At 38.5% G+C, this 15,411-nt stretch overlaps 1 long non-coding RNA gene across 1 annotated transcript in view; it reads right to left on the reverse strand.

Annotated features, from left to right (window-relative positions):
* Window positions 1–1,330: 1,330 nt before the first annotated feature.
* Window positions 1,331–15,411, reverse strand: part of LOC113262653 (uncharacterized) — a 33,676-nt gene continuing 19,595 nt past the window's right edge. Inside the window, exon 3 of the long non-coding RNA XR_006410628.3 lies at window positions 1,331–6,290. This is a non-coding gene — a long non-coding RNA (uncharacterized LOC113262653). The remainder of the gene's footprint in view (window positions 6,291–15,411) is intronic.

Consider the following 15,411-nt stretch of genomic DNA (forward strand, 5'->3'; position numbering starts at 1 on the left):
TTTTATTCACTTAGGTCAAATGGTAGTTTTTCTTCATGCCACCTAAAGCTTTAAAGGGAGCAGAAGCTCTACCAGAGAAAAGAAAGAAGAGAGTAAATAGCACAGACACTAATTATTACCCTATATTTTCATGCCATTATTATCTTTGAAGCCTTTCATGCAGACTGAAGGGCCACCTATACTCTCTTTCTTTTCCTCTCTAAATATGATGTGCTCCTGTATAATCTCTGTTGTACTTTCCTATTGATCAATGAAGGATAAGTATTGCTAGTGGCTAAATGCATGGAACAGTACCCTGTGGTTTGTTAGACAACTACAACACAGCACAATACTGACCTGTCAGAGTGGAGGAGTGAACGGAATTTCCAATCATAGAGACTAATTTAACACAAAACGTCCGACAAGTACATGCTTAGTAGGATACAAGCTACAAGAGCTAAACCTTCTTATTCACAACAAAGGAATATATGATTTTTTTCTAAGTAGGAGTACTTGATTATATTTAAAACCTTTTTTCACAGCTGGATGTTCCCATAATGACAAGTGACAGTTATATAACAACTTTCACTCAAAGGTCAAAAAGTATGCCACAAATCTTTTAAATGCCAAAAATATGTCACACACCAGTAAATACAGCCACCTCTCATGTGGAAAGCGGCAACTTATAGAAGGCCTCAAGAATGTATGAATGTAGGAAGGAAATTGAATACTACACTTAAGAAAAATCAATGAATAATCTGAGTTAGATGAGATCTTCTGCTGAGATCTTCTGATCTTAAAAGTCATTTAACTCTCCTTAGTTTATATAACTATAAATGTGGGAGCCCAATTCAGAAAAGATCATTAAGAACTTTTATTGCTTAAATTCATCAAAAACAAGTATGCCAAATTCAATTCTTTGTATAAAAGTAGATAATTTTTGTTAAGTGAATAAATCAATGGTAAAAGGCTTAGGTGTCTGGATCCTTTATACTAGCCGTTTTTAAACTTTAATATGTATATCTGCATAACAATCTGATAAAATAGCCATTGATGATTATGATCAAGAGAAACTTAAAAGACCTCTTTAAGAAACCCAAAGAACTTTTTATCTAGCATAGTATTTCTACATCATCTTCCACAATTATTTTTTTCCCAATATGGACTTTCTCTTTGCTTAAATATATACCATTATGAACGAAAAGGGAAATTTCCACGGAGTTTAACATGGTATAACATGCTGTGCTCTGACATTAAAAAAAAAAGTTATAGGTGTTTTTTATTTTACGGTGGAACAATTTATTAAAGGAATTATGGGACATCTTTTGAGGATTCAAAAAGAAGGGCTGCAACAATCAATTATAGGACAATGAGTACAATTTCCAAGTTTTACATGATATGTTAAGGTTTGAAAGTGAATTATGAGACTCTAAGCACAATTTACATTTCTTTTCTTTCTTTCTTCTTCTTTTTTTTAAGTAGTCTCCACAGCTGGTGTGGAGCCTAACCTGGGGCTTCAATTCATGACCCTGAGATCAAGACCTGAGCTGAAATCAGGAGTTGAACGCTTAACCAACTGAGCCACCCAGGCACCCCCACAAGTTATATTTCCATTGCTATCATAAAGTTTTCATTTCATGAAGATGCTCACTAAATTTAAAAACCACCACAGAATCTGATTTAAAAAACACTTGATAGTAACTCCCAAAGGAACCCAATTTCTCTCCTAAAACAATATGCACAAATATTTTTTTAACTTTCAATAGAAAATGTTATATAAAAATAATAGATATAGCTATTAGGGTACCTGCTACTTCTACCACTTCCTGTCTATTGCATTTTATTATGGTAAATCTACACAGGAAAAAAATGTACTTTTTCAGATGCTAAGCCCTGTCTTTTTTCTCCTTCACTCAGACTCGTCCCCCAACCAAAATATACTAGGTTGAGTTTATTCCTATATTGCTAAATATTCATCCAATTTAACTCCAGAAGTAGAATTTGTGCCTAGGATAAAATCAGAAAACTCTAAGGAAATTAAACATCTGTCTAGGAAGAGGTAAGCCTCCTAGGGCTACCTATATTATTCAACCTGGTCCATTATTTAAAAATATGAATAAAGAGTCAAGGATCTCTAGACATTTGGAAAGGACTTAAGTGAACAATGGATAAATGATCCCAAGGGAAATTCAGAGAGTTTCAAAAAGATATTACAAGCCATCTACTTATTGAAAGAATAAGTAGAGAAAAATCCAAGAACAAGGAAAACTTATTTTTAAAAATGCTTGTTGAAACAAAACATTTATTAGAAGGGATGGAAATGGCACCAGGACTTTGGAAAACAGTTTGGCAGTTTCATAAAAAGTTAAACACATATCTACCATACAATCTAGTCATTCCTCTCCTAGATACTTGTCCAGGAGAAAAGAAAGCATATGTCCATACAAAGACTTGTACATGAGTATTTATAGCAGCTTTATTTGCCAAAAACTGAAACAATAAAAATCTTCATCAATAGGTGAACGGATGGACAAACTGTGGCATAATCATACAATGCAATAACACTTTGCAATTAAAAAAGAAATGAACTATGGATATACATAACATCACGGGTGAATCTGAAATAATTATGCTAAGTGAAAGAATTCAGAGATAAAAAAGGATACATACTGTATGGTTCCATTTATATAAAAGTCTAAAATATGCAAATGACGTAATCTATAGTGACATAAACCAAATGAGTGGTTGCCTAGGGGAGAGAGGAATGATGGTCTAGGAAGGAGCAGGAGGGAGAGATTACAAAAGGGCAGAAGGACACTTGGTGGCGATGGGTGTTCCTTATCTTGATTGTGGTGATGGTTTCGTGGGTATATACCTATGTCAAGACTTATCAAATCATACACTTTAAATATATATGCAATTTATTATTTGTTAAATACGCTTCAACAAAGGTATTTGAACAAAAAAAGACAACATGAAGAAAACAAAACAAGAGCTGGAAGAGGAAAAAAGCAAATGAATGGAAAATATGAGAAAAAATTAAAATTCATAGATTAATCCTGGAAGTCTAGTGTTTCACTGATAAGAATTCAGAGGGAAAGAAAAGAGAATATGAAGCACAGATAGTAAAACAATGGAAAGATACTTCTCAGATCTAAAGGAAGCCCCAGACTTCAGATGGGAAGAGCGCTCCAAGAGCTAAGGAAGCTCCTGAAGGAATAAAAACCCATATCTAAACACCACCCACCAAATTTCAGAGGACGAAAGATAATGAAGATTCTTAAAGCTTCCAGAGATGGAAAAAAGGTAAATCAAAAACAAAAAATCAACTCCCCCAAAATGAGATTCAAATTGGCATCAGAAATCTCAACCACAAAGTGGATGTTAGGAAAGGATGGAGCAAAGCCTACAGAGTACGGAGGGGAAAATGATTATGAAGCTTGAATTCTATGTTAAACTCAATCAAGAATGAGGCAAAATTAAGTCATTTAAGGAATGCATGAATTCAAAAAAGTTACTCCCATGCACATTTATTTAAATTTTTTTTAACTTGATGATATAGCCTAATAAAGTGAGAATAGAATCCAAGGAAGAGGAAGCTGGAGATCCAAGAAACAAGGAAACTAACTTATGAATACAATGAAAAGAAATCATAGGATGATAGTTGGGCAGCAAGCCTAGAAAGCAACACACTCGAATTAGAAACAAAAGTCTAAAGAACATGTTCAGAAAGAAAATTCTTTCCATTCAACAATGAATATACTACAAAGCTGGAAGATCTTATGAAAAGGGCATATATTTCTTCTCTCATTAGAAAAAAAGCAATTAGATATTCTAGGGAGGGAATCCATATGGACTACACATGAAACAAATTAGTTATGGCATGATTTTGAATAGTTGTTAGAGTTTCAGATAAGAAATTCCATTTGACCTTGATGCCTGGAATATTCTCTTTGGGTCAGCCCTGATTTAGCAACGTAGTACTCCATTTCCAATTTAGAATTCCAATCATACAACTTGGATCACAGTAAATAATATTTATTTAATCATAATACTATGTGTTCCAAGGTATTAGAAAAAGTATGGAATCCTTACTGTACAGAACAGAATGTAAAGTCATCAATTTTGACAACATCAAAGGAAGAATATAGCCATCAGAGGCTAAAAAAGTGAAGCAAAGGGATGCGAGATGAAGAATGGTTTAAGGATGGTAATTTGTCTCATCTTACGTAATGGAGAATTAGATGTTATTTTAAAAACTGGTGAAAGAGGGGCACGTGGGTGGCTTGGTCGGTTAAGCGTCTGCCTTTGGCTCAGGTCATGATCTCAGGGTCCTGGGATCAAGCCCCACATCAGGCTCCCTGCTCAGTGGGGAGCCTGCTTCTCCCTCTCCCTCTGCTGCTCCCCCTGCTTGTGCTCTCTCACTCTCTCTCTCTGTTAAATAAATAAATAAAATCTTAAAAAAAAAAGTTAATTGGCTCCCACTTCCACTGCCCTCAGGATAAGATCCATACTAATGTTCTTGACAGTCTAGTTGCAAATGACCTTTTTAATCTTGTCTCCCAGAATTCATGCATCTGACCATGTCACTTTTTCATGAAAGTGCCCTGCTCTTTCACTCCTTCATGCATGTCTTTTGCACACAATTATCTCTCTGTCTTAAGATGGAAGATAGGGATCTGCTTTGCTGGGGAAATTTCTAATCATCATTTAAGAATATGATCAGCAAGAAATCATAAAAAAAAAGAAGAAATTTGACTACATAAAAATTTAAAACCTCTATCTGGAAGAAAGACACTATAAACAAAGTTTAAAGATGAATACAAATTGAGAAAGAAAGATTTACAGCATATATGACAAAGGGTTGGAAGGCAGTGGAGAAAATGGGTATAGCATGGACTCCAACAACTCCTACTAACCACTGACTCTACCACTTACCAGCAGCAAGATCTTAGGCAAGTTATTTAACTTACACGTGCCTCACAGTTTCTTCCTCTGTAAAATGGGAATAATAATAGTACCAACTTTATAGGATGTTTTTGAGGAATAAATGAATTAGAACATGTAAAGCATTTAGAACAGCGCCTGACATATATTAAGTGGCATATAAGTTTAGGTATTAGTGCATTGTTGAATATTTTAAAGAGCACTTAAAATAAGAAAACAATATGCTAGCATCTACTAGGAAAGGGGTTAGTATAGGTAAGGGTCAAAAGAAGAAATACTAATGGGCATTAAATATGTGAATTTGCTCAAGTTTACCATTTATAAAAGCATGGAAATTAAAACAAATGAGACTTCTCTTAAATATCAGATCAGCAAAGATGTAAGTGATTGATAGTGCTCAGTTTGGCAAGGGTGTGGACAACTGGACGTGCTCCCAAATGAGGGAATGGGGGCAGGGAGTGGCAGGAATAAAGTGGTACAAGATTTCTGGAGAACAATGTGGCAATATTAATAAAAATTAAAGATATGTAGTATTTTTTGACCCAGCCATTATAATTTTATGAATTTCTCCTAAATAAATAATTTGGCAAGAATATCTTTTTTTTTTGGTTTACAATAGAAAACAATTAGAAATAACTTAAATGTCCATCAATAGGGGTCAGTTAAATAAATTAGGATTTATCCCTATAACAGAATACTATGCATTTACCAAAAATGGATAAAGTGGAGCCACATTTATTGACATACAACAATACCCACCATATATTAGGGCTTGTTCTCTGGTAGATAATTTTATTTGCAACATTTCATTTAATTCTCTTCACAACTCTGTCAGTTATATCCTGTCATTAGATCAGTATTATAAATAAGGAAACAAATTCAAAGCCATTTGGTGACTCATCAAGCTCACAATTCAAACCTAGACCCACTGACTCTGCAGCCCATGTTCTTAATGTCAATGCCATAATGCACATAGATTATAAGCCAGTTTATATTCTATGAGCCCATTTATTATATTTAATAAATAATGTGATGTGATTTTATGGGTCAACTTGACTGGGCCATGGGGTGCCAGATATTTGATCAAACGTTATTGTGGGTGTGTCTACAAGGGTGTTTTTGGATAAGATTAATATTTATATTGTTAGACTGAGTAAAGCCTTATCCAAACAGTTGAAGACCTTAATAGAATAAAAAGACTAAGTAAGAGTGAACTCTCCTTGCCTGATGGCCTCAAGCTGGGACATCTGTCTTTTCTTGCCTTTGAATGTAAACTGAAACATCAGCTCTCCTTGGATGTCCAGTTTGCCAGCTTTCGGTTTGGAACTTTCACTATCAGCTCTCCTGGGTCTCCAGATAACCAACTGTAAGACATTTAAAAAAAAAAAAAAAAAGAGGAAGAAGGCTATAATCTGGGGACTGGGGATTTATAATCATGTAAGCCAATTCCTTATAATCCCTCACTCTCTCCCCATACATATAAAGAGAATAGCTATAGATATAGATAGATAGAGATAGAGATAGAGATCTCCCTGGAGAACCCTAATACATATGTAATAATACATTTTTAAGGCACAGGAGTATTGGATGGATCTATACCAAACTATTAACAGTTGTTTCCTCTGGAAGGCCAGAAGCATAGAATAGACTTTCACTTTACGTTTTATCATTCCATGGTCTTTGAGTTTTTCACAACTAGCAAGAATAGCATTTAATATTAAAAGTATATAATGATTTTCTGAAAATAAAGCTTCAAACGGCTCCTTCCCCTCTCTGATTCCTTCCAAACCTCTCTCCCCCAATCAGAGGTAAGAATTCTCCTGACATTTTTGCCTTTACATATATTAGAAAATTTGGAGTATCCCTTCATCATTGATTAGGGCCTAGACTGAGTCCTAAGTACTCACCTGTTTCATTCATCTTCCTGGTTCCCTTTCACTGAGAAAGCTAAAATGGGGAATTCCTCAAATAGATTTGGTTTGAGCTGGACAAGGTAAGCTAATCTGAGGGAGGAGATATGCATTCAACCAACCCATCTTTGCTTGTGCTTCCCTTTGCTTTGTTTCCTGGAAAGGGTTTCACTATTCTCTGTTAGGGACCATTCCCTTTTGATTTTGTCTCCTTTTATGTCTGAGGCTTTGTTATATAATCACAGCTGAAATTCTTTATTTTCTTCAAATTTCCTATGGAGAGTTGTTTTTTTTTGTGCTGGTCATTGGGAAGTCACTTAATGTTCTGAGCTTTATTTCTGCAAAATGGGAAACTCTAGATCCAAGGGACAATTTTATTTATTTATTTATTTTTATTATTTATTTATTTGACAGAGAGAGAGAGAGAGCCAGCGAGAGAGGGAACACAAGCAGGGGGAGTGGGAGAGGAAGAAGCAAGCTCCTAGCAGAGCAGGGAGCCCAAAGCGGGGCTTGATCCCAGGACCCTGGGATCACACCCTGAGCCGAAGGCAGATGCTTAACAACTGAGCCACCCAGGCGCCCCTAGATCCAAGAGACAATTTTAAAGAAAAACTTGAACAATGGTAGGAAGGATTCACAGCCCAAAGGAAACAATGAGTATAAACACCTCCATTTGTCCAAATTGGGGACAAAGGTTGGATTTGTATGCTTCTCCTCTCTCTCCTTAACCATCATGGGAAGATCTAGGAAAAATCCCAATCTTTTAGTCTGAACTCCCTCACTCTGACCATATGCCATATAATGACTATCATTTTCCCTCATGTATATTACATAAGAGTATATACGTGTGTGGTTGTTTGTGCAGAATATAAAAGTACTAACTCTAGAACTTTGTTTTGCAGTTAAAATGGCTGACACCTGAACTAACCTACCTGATCTATGTTCTCAGATTATCCAAAGCAATAAACTAGAGAGGAGGCTGGATAAGAACTCTGTCCAACACTATACCACCTGTACTACCATGCTTGTTCAAACCTGAGAGTGAGTGCCTCCTTAAATTTGCACCCTAGACATTTTGCTTCTCTCATTCTCAGTCCTGACCCAGGATCCTGCCATCTCTAGCTTCCCTGGGTCACAGCAATTGGAGAGGATCCCAGTAGTGATAAATTTTTCCCACTTCCAGTACCAAACCCACGGTGGTTCCTTATTAGTAAAAATGTAAGTAATGAGAAATCCTCAACAAATGAATAAAATAAATGAAAGAAAACAGAGTACAGAAGACCTAGGTCAGGAGCAGCACAAGTGGAAAGGACTGGAGTTTTCACTGACAATAAGTTTAATTTTCATATATAGGGTGCCTACTAAAATTATTAAGGTGATTTTAGGCTGTAATTTTAGATGTTTATTATCTATCACAAAGAAAGCAGTAATCCCAGTCTCCTCTGCCCTAGTAAGAAAATACCTGGAGTGAATTCAGCAGCAAAATATTTCTAATTACATTCTACAAGAAAAGGTTAAAAAGCTGGTAATGTTTAGTCTGAAAAAGAAATGACTCAGGGACTCCGTGGTAATTGCTTTCAAATATTTGAATGCTTGCCAGATGAAAAAGGATCAGGCTTATTCTGTATGGTCACAAGAGTTAGAGCCAAAACCAGTGGGTGGCAGCTGCGCAGAAACAGATCTTGGCTTGTTATAAGCCCTGATGCCCAGATTATTATTGTTACAAATAATCCCTCTTGGTTTAGTGTGTAAAATAATTGGATTTCTTACCACAGTAAACCAGATTGTAATCCTACCCTACATGCAAGCTCTATTGGAAACAGAACTATGCTAACAGGCCTTGTCAACAAAAACATTAGATGGTTGGAAGTGGGAAGCTGCCATCCCTCCTTTCTTCCATCTCTTTCCCCTCATATTCTCTTGGATTTTTTTGTTTGTTTGTTTGTTTTGTTAACCCTGTGTTGGTAAAGGCCCTTGGGATAGTTGGAAATGATGAGGTTTTCTCAGGTGGGCTTTTTTCTTGCTAGAAAGTGTTCCTTTCTGAAACCCATTCCATACTCTCTCCATCCCTCTTTCTCCCATAGTCCAGAGCCCCAGCTGCCTTCATTTCATCCCAGATACCTGCTTTCAAAATCCTAAGGACCACATGCTGGTTTTGTCACACAGACCAGAACTTAGAACTTGCACTACCCCTCCCCCTTCATCTCTCACTTTCTCTGTCTCTTTCTCTCTCTCTGTCTCTCATTTCCCTTCTCTTCTTTTATGCTTTTGCTTTAATCCCCAAAGATTCACCTCTAGTCTCACTGAGGTCAAAAAGCTAGAATGGAGACCATTTGATACTCATACAGACTTTTCATCTCTGAGACTCTATAACTCTAAGACACGTCTAGGGTGAAAATGAACATGATGTGCTTGAAGGATGGTGATATTTGCAAGATACAGGAGTTGCACTAGGGAATAGTAAGAGTCATATTAGAAGGTCCTTAATGCCAGACTGAGAATTTGAGACTCTCCTGAAATCTTTCAGGGCCTTTAGTAAGAAACTGATATGTTCAAAATGATGTCCTAAAAGAAAATTATAAGGTTGAAGAAGGTTGAGAAGAAAGACAGAAACTAATTAGAAGATGCTCTGTTGGTCCAAAAATAGGATAATGGAAGTATGGACAATGGTAGCAGCGGTAGGGGGACAATGGTAGCAGCTGTAGGAATAAAAAGGAAGAGCTGGGCTGTAGAGGCCTCTTAGAAGAATTTTGACAATACTTAATGTATTAGATGTTACTGTTTTAGCTGTCCACAAAAATCGCGCTCTCTCTCTCTCTCTCTTTTTTTTTTTTTTTTTTGAGGAGCTGCCCATCTTCCACTCCAACCACCGGATCCTGGAAAAGACTGAGGTGCAGCCATGAGAATACCCTTCACAGACCTCCTACTGCAGGGAGCACCACTGACTAAGGGCCCCAGCAGCTGCGTTTCTGAATCCATCTCCACGTTTGCACGGAGGTCACGCTTCCCACAGGCTGCTCTTTCCACTGACCGAGTATGACTGGAATACCAAGGTAGATCTGTTCCTGGGTGACAAGGAGACAAGGGTCTCCCTTTTCAGCCAACTTTGGCTTGAGAACTACCTGAGAGCCTTGCTGAACTTTCTACAGACTGCACAGCAATCTGGGCCCAACCCACTCTCTCTCCTTCACTCAGGGTCAGGCTGCATCATGGTCTAATGGTTTCTTGGCCATTTCCTAGCTCATTCCCTTACATACAGGCATTTCCCCAAATAAAATCCTGATACATATGGTGTGTGTGTGTGTGTGTGTGTGTGTATAATGGAATATTACACACCCACCAAAAAATGAAATCTTGCCATTTGCAATGACATGGACGGAACTAGAGAGTATTACGCTAAGTGAAATAAGTCAATAGGAGAAAGACAATTATCATATGATTTCACTGATATGTGGAATTTCAGAAACAAAACAGAGGATCATAGGGGAAAAGAGGAAAAAATAAAACAAGATAAAACCAGAGTGGGAGATAAACCATAAGAGACTCTTAATCTCGGGAAAAAAACTGAGAGTTGCCGGAGGGGAGAAGGGGTGGAGGGATGGGGTAACTGGGTGATGGACATTAAGGAGGGCATGTGATGTAATGAGCACTGGGTATTATATAAGACTGATTCATCACAGGCCTATACATACTCTGAAACCAATAATACATTATATGTTAATTAATTGAATTTAAATAAAAACGTTTAAAAATTCTTGATACATTTATAAAAATGTTATAATTAAGTAGTAATTTCATATATCTAAAAGAATGTGAATGAAGAGCAGAAAAAAATCCTACCGATGTGTCATTACAATTGTTAAAACCTAGGAAAAGGAAGAAATTGAATGCTAACTCATTCTAAAGCTAAGTCAACATGGATTAACTTTTTACAAATTTTCCTCCACAAATCCCATTTCTGAGTCACATGATAGCATATAGGATGCTTTCCTCATAAAATTTAAGTCCAATGTCATTGTTATAACATTGATACATTTGAGGACACAGAGAATTTAAAAGTACATGACTTCTCTTTAAGAGATAAGAAACATTTTCCCCAGAAAATTGATTAGGCCAGTAGGTGATGAGGTTGCCGTGATAATTACGATATTGTGCCATGCCCTCATTGATGTGAATTCTCAATGTTAATTTTTCACTAAGAACTTTTGGCAGCAACCTCATAACTCTTGCCAAGAAGAATTTATTCTGGTGGCCATCCAAACTAGTGAGTTAAGGAAAACATCCCCCAATAAGGTATTAAATACCTAACTCTGAGAGTAGGTTAAGATGGCAGAGGAGTAGGGACCCCTTTTTCAGCCGGTCCCCTGAGTCGAGTTGGATAGGTACCAGACCAGCCTGAACATCCACGGAATCAGCCTGAGACGCAGGAAGATACATCTGGATCTCTACAAATGAACATCTCCAGCGCTGAGTATTGAGGTACAAGCAGGGAGCCGTGAAACCGTACACAGATATCGGAAGATAAACGGAAGGGGGCGGGAGCCGCCACGTTCGGGCACCGGGAAACGGTAGCCACCTACACGGGGGAGCCGGCGGACTCGCAGACGGCACCTGCGAGAAAACAGACTGTGACCGTGAGCGGGGAGCGCACTCCACCAGACTTCTCACGGAGCTCCAGTGTGCTCACTGGAACCAGACTGAGACCGGGAGCTACGGAGCGTGCGGGGGCGACTGGCAGCTGGCAGCTGGCAGCTGGCAGTGTTAGAAACACAAAGGACAGAGACGCGCCAGCCCTGGAAGTCAGGGCTGGGACACCGCGTGTGGGGCGCACATCCCGGGACGCTGCAGGGTTGAGCAGCACCAACAGAAACAGAGTTAAAGTGGCCAGAACATCAGTGGAGAATGGTCCGTGATCCCTCTGTTCTGAGACAGAGGCTGAGATTCGGCCACTGCTACTCTGACACTCAGAAGAGGCACAGCAAAACGCCAGGGAAAGCTGCCAGAGAACAAAAGCCTGGAAATACCGGCTCACAGTGTGCCCATTCCCATCCCCCCTCGCAGGGGACACGGAGACTCTACCCAAACAGGGTTGCCTGAGTATTGGCGTGGAAGGCCCCTCCCCCAGAAGGCAGGCTGAAAAATCAAGAAGCCCACATCCCTAAAATCCCTATAAAACAAGGGCGCACGGCCTGGGTCCCAGTCAATAATTTGGGCTCTGGACAGCCCCGCAACCTCTCCTCATCAGAATGATGAGAAGGAGAAATCCCCCCCAGCAAAGAAAAGACAATGAGTCTGTGGCCTCTGCCACAGAACTAACGGATATGGATATAACCAAATTATCAGAAATGGAATTCAGAGTAACAATGGTCAAGATGATGTGTAGACTTGAAAAAAATATTAACGAAAATGTTAATGAGAATATAGAATCTCTAAGGGTGGAAATGAGAGCGAATCTGGCAGAAATTAAAAATTCTATGAGCCAAATGCAGTCAAAACTAGAGGCTCTGACGGCCAGGGTGAATGAGGCAGAAGAACATATCAGCAAATTGGAGGATGGGTTAGTAGAAGAGAAAGCTAAAATAGAATCTGGACTCAAAAAAATCCACGCTCAGGAATGTAGGTTATGGGAGATAACTCAATGAAACGTTCCAATGTCAGAATCATCGGCATCCCCGAGGGGGTGGAGAAAAACAGAGGTCTAGAAGAGATATTTGAACAAATTGTAGCTGAAAACTTCCCTAATCTAGCAAGGGAAACAAACATTCGTGTCCAAGAGGCATAGAGGACCCCTCCCAAGCTCAACCACGACAAACCTACGCCACGTCACGTCATAGTGCAATTCGCAAATATTAGATCCAAGGATTCAGTATTGAAAGCGGCCGGGGCAAAGAAATTTCTTATGTACCAAGGCAAAGGTATCAGAATTACGTCAGACCTGTCTACACAGACATGGAATGAGAGAAAGGGTTGGGGGGGGCATTTTTAAAGCTCTTTCAGAGAAAAACGTGCAGCCAAGGATCCTTTATCCAGCAAGGCTCTCATTCAGAATTGATGGAGAAATAAAGACCTTCCAGAATCGCCAGTCATTGACCAATTTCGTAACCATGAAACCAGCCCTACAGGAGATATTAAGGGGGGTTCTATAAAGGTAAAAAGGCCCCAAGAGTGATACAGAACAGAAAGTCACAATCGACAGAAACAAAGACTTTACTGGCAACATGGCATCATTAAAAACATATCTCTCGATAATCAGTCTCAATGTAAATGGCCTAAATGCTCCCATAATGCCACAGGGTTGCAGATTGGATAAAAAGACATGACCCATCCATTTGCTGTCTACAAGAGACTCATTTTGAACCTAAAGACACATTCAGACTGAAAGTAAAGGGATGGAATACCATCTTTCACGCCAATGGACCTCAAAAGAAAGCTGGGGTAGCAATTCTCATATCAGACAGACTGGATTTTAAACTAAAGACTATAGTTAGAGACACAGAGGGCACTATATTATTCTTAAAGGATGTATCCAACAAGTGGGTATGACAATTATAAATATATATGCCCCCAACAGGGGAGCAGCATGATACACAAGCCAACTCTTAACCACAATAAAGAGACATATAGATAAAAATACACTAATAGTAGGGGACCTCAACACTCCACTATCAGCAATAGACCACCTAAGCAAGAAATCAGCAAAGAAACAAGAGCTTTGAATGCCATACTCGATGAGTTGGACCTCATAGATATATATAGAACACTACACCCCAGAACCAAAGAATACTCATTCTATTCTAATGCCCATGGAACATTCTCAAGAATAGACCATGTTCTGGGTCACAAAACAGGTCTCAACCGATATCAAAAGACTGAAATTATTCCCTGCATATTCTCAGACCACAACGCTCTGAAATTGGAACTCAACCACAAGGAAAAATTTGGAAGAAACTCAAACACTTGGAGACTAAGAACCATCCTGCCCAGGAATGATTCGATAAACCAGGAAATCAAAAATCAATTTAAACAATTTATGGAGACCAACGAGAATGAAAACACAATGGTCCAAAACCTATGGGATACTGCAAAGGCAGTCCTAAGGGGGAAATACATAGCCATCCAAGCCTCACTCAAAAGAATAGAAAAATCTAAAATGCAGTTTTTATATTCTCACCTCAAGAAGCTGGAACAGCAACAGAGGGACAGACCTAATCCACGCACGAGGAAGCAGTTGACTAAGGTTAGAGCAGAAATCAATCAAGCAGAAACCAGGAGTACAGTAGAGCAGATCAACAGGACTAGAAGCTGGTTCTTTGAGAGAATCAATAAAATGGACAGACCACTGGCAAGACTTATCCAAAAGAATAGAGAAAGGACACAAATTAATAAAATTATGAATGAAAAAGGAGAGGTCACAACCAACACCAATGAAATTGGAAGGATTATTAGAAACTTTTATCAACAGCTTTATGCCAATAAAAAGAGATGGAGGCCTTCCTGGAAACCTATAAACTACCAAGACTGAAACAGGAAGAAATTGATTTTTTAAACAGGCCAATTAATTATGAAGAGATTGAAACAATGATAAACAACCTTCCAAAAAACAAAACTCCAGGCCCAGACGGTTTTCCTGGGGAATTCTACCAAACATTCAAAGAAGAAATAATACCTATTCTCCTAAAGCTATTTCAAAAAATAGAAACAGAAGGAAAGCTACCAAACTCATTCTATGAGGCCAATATTACCTGATCCCCAAACCAGGCAAAGACCCCATCAAAAAGGAGAATCACAGACCGATTTCCCTAATGAATATGGACACCAAAATCCTCAACAAGATCCTGGCTAATAGAATCCAACAGTACATTAAAAGGATTATCCATCATGACCAAGTGGGATTCATCCCTGGGATGCAAGGGTGGTTCAACATTCGCAAATCAATCAGTGTCATAGGTTTTACCCAGAAGGAAAAATTAAAAAATCATATGATTCTCTCAATAGATGCAGAAAAAGCATTTGACAAAATACAACATCCTTCCCTGATTAAAACCAGAGTGTACGGATAGAGGGTACATTCCTCAATCTCATAAAAACGATCTATGAAAAGCCTACAGCAAATATCATTCTCAATGGGGAAAAGCTGGAAGCCTTTCCCTTAAGATCAGGAACACGACAACGATGCCCACTCTCGCCACTACTATTCAACATAGTACTAGAAGTCCTTGCAACAGCAATCAGACAACAAAAAGGGATCAAAGGTATCCAAATCAGCAAAGAGGAAGTCAAAATGTCTCTCTTTGCAGATGACATGATACTCTATATGGAAAACCCAAAAGAATCCACGCCCAAACTATTAGAAGTTATAGAGCAATTCAGTAATGTGGCGGGATACAAAATCAATGCTCAGAAATCAGCTGCATTTTTATACACGAATAATGAGACTGAAGAAAGAGAAATTAGAGAATCCATCCCATTTACAATAGCACCAAAAACCATACGTTACCTTGGAATTAACTTAACCAGAGACGTAAAGGACCTATATTCTAGAAACTATAAATCACTCTTGAAAGACATTGAGTAA

This window comes from Ursus arctos, unplaced genomic scaffold (assembly GCF_023065955.2).
Source record: "Ursus arctos isolate Adak ecotype North America unplaced genomic scaffold, UrsArc2.0 scaffold_2, whole genome shotgun sequence".
Taxonomy (NCBI): domain Eukaryota; kingdom Metazoa; phylum Chordata; class Mammalia; order Carnivora; family Ursidae; genus Ursus; species Ursus arctos.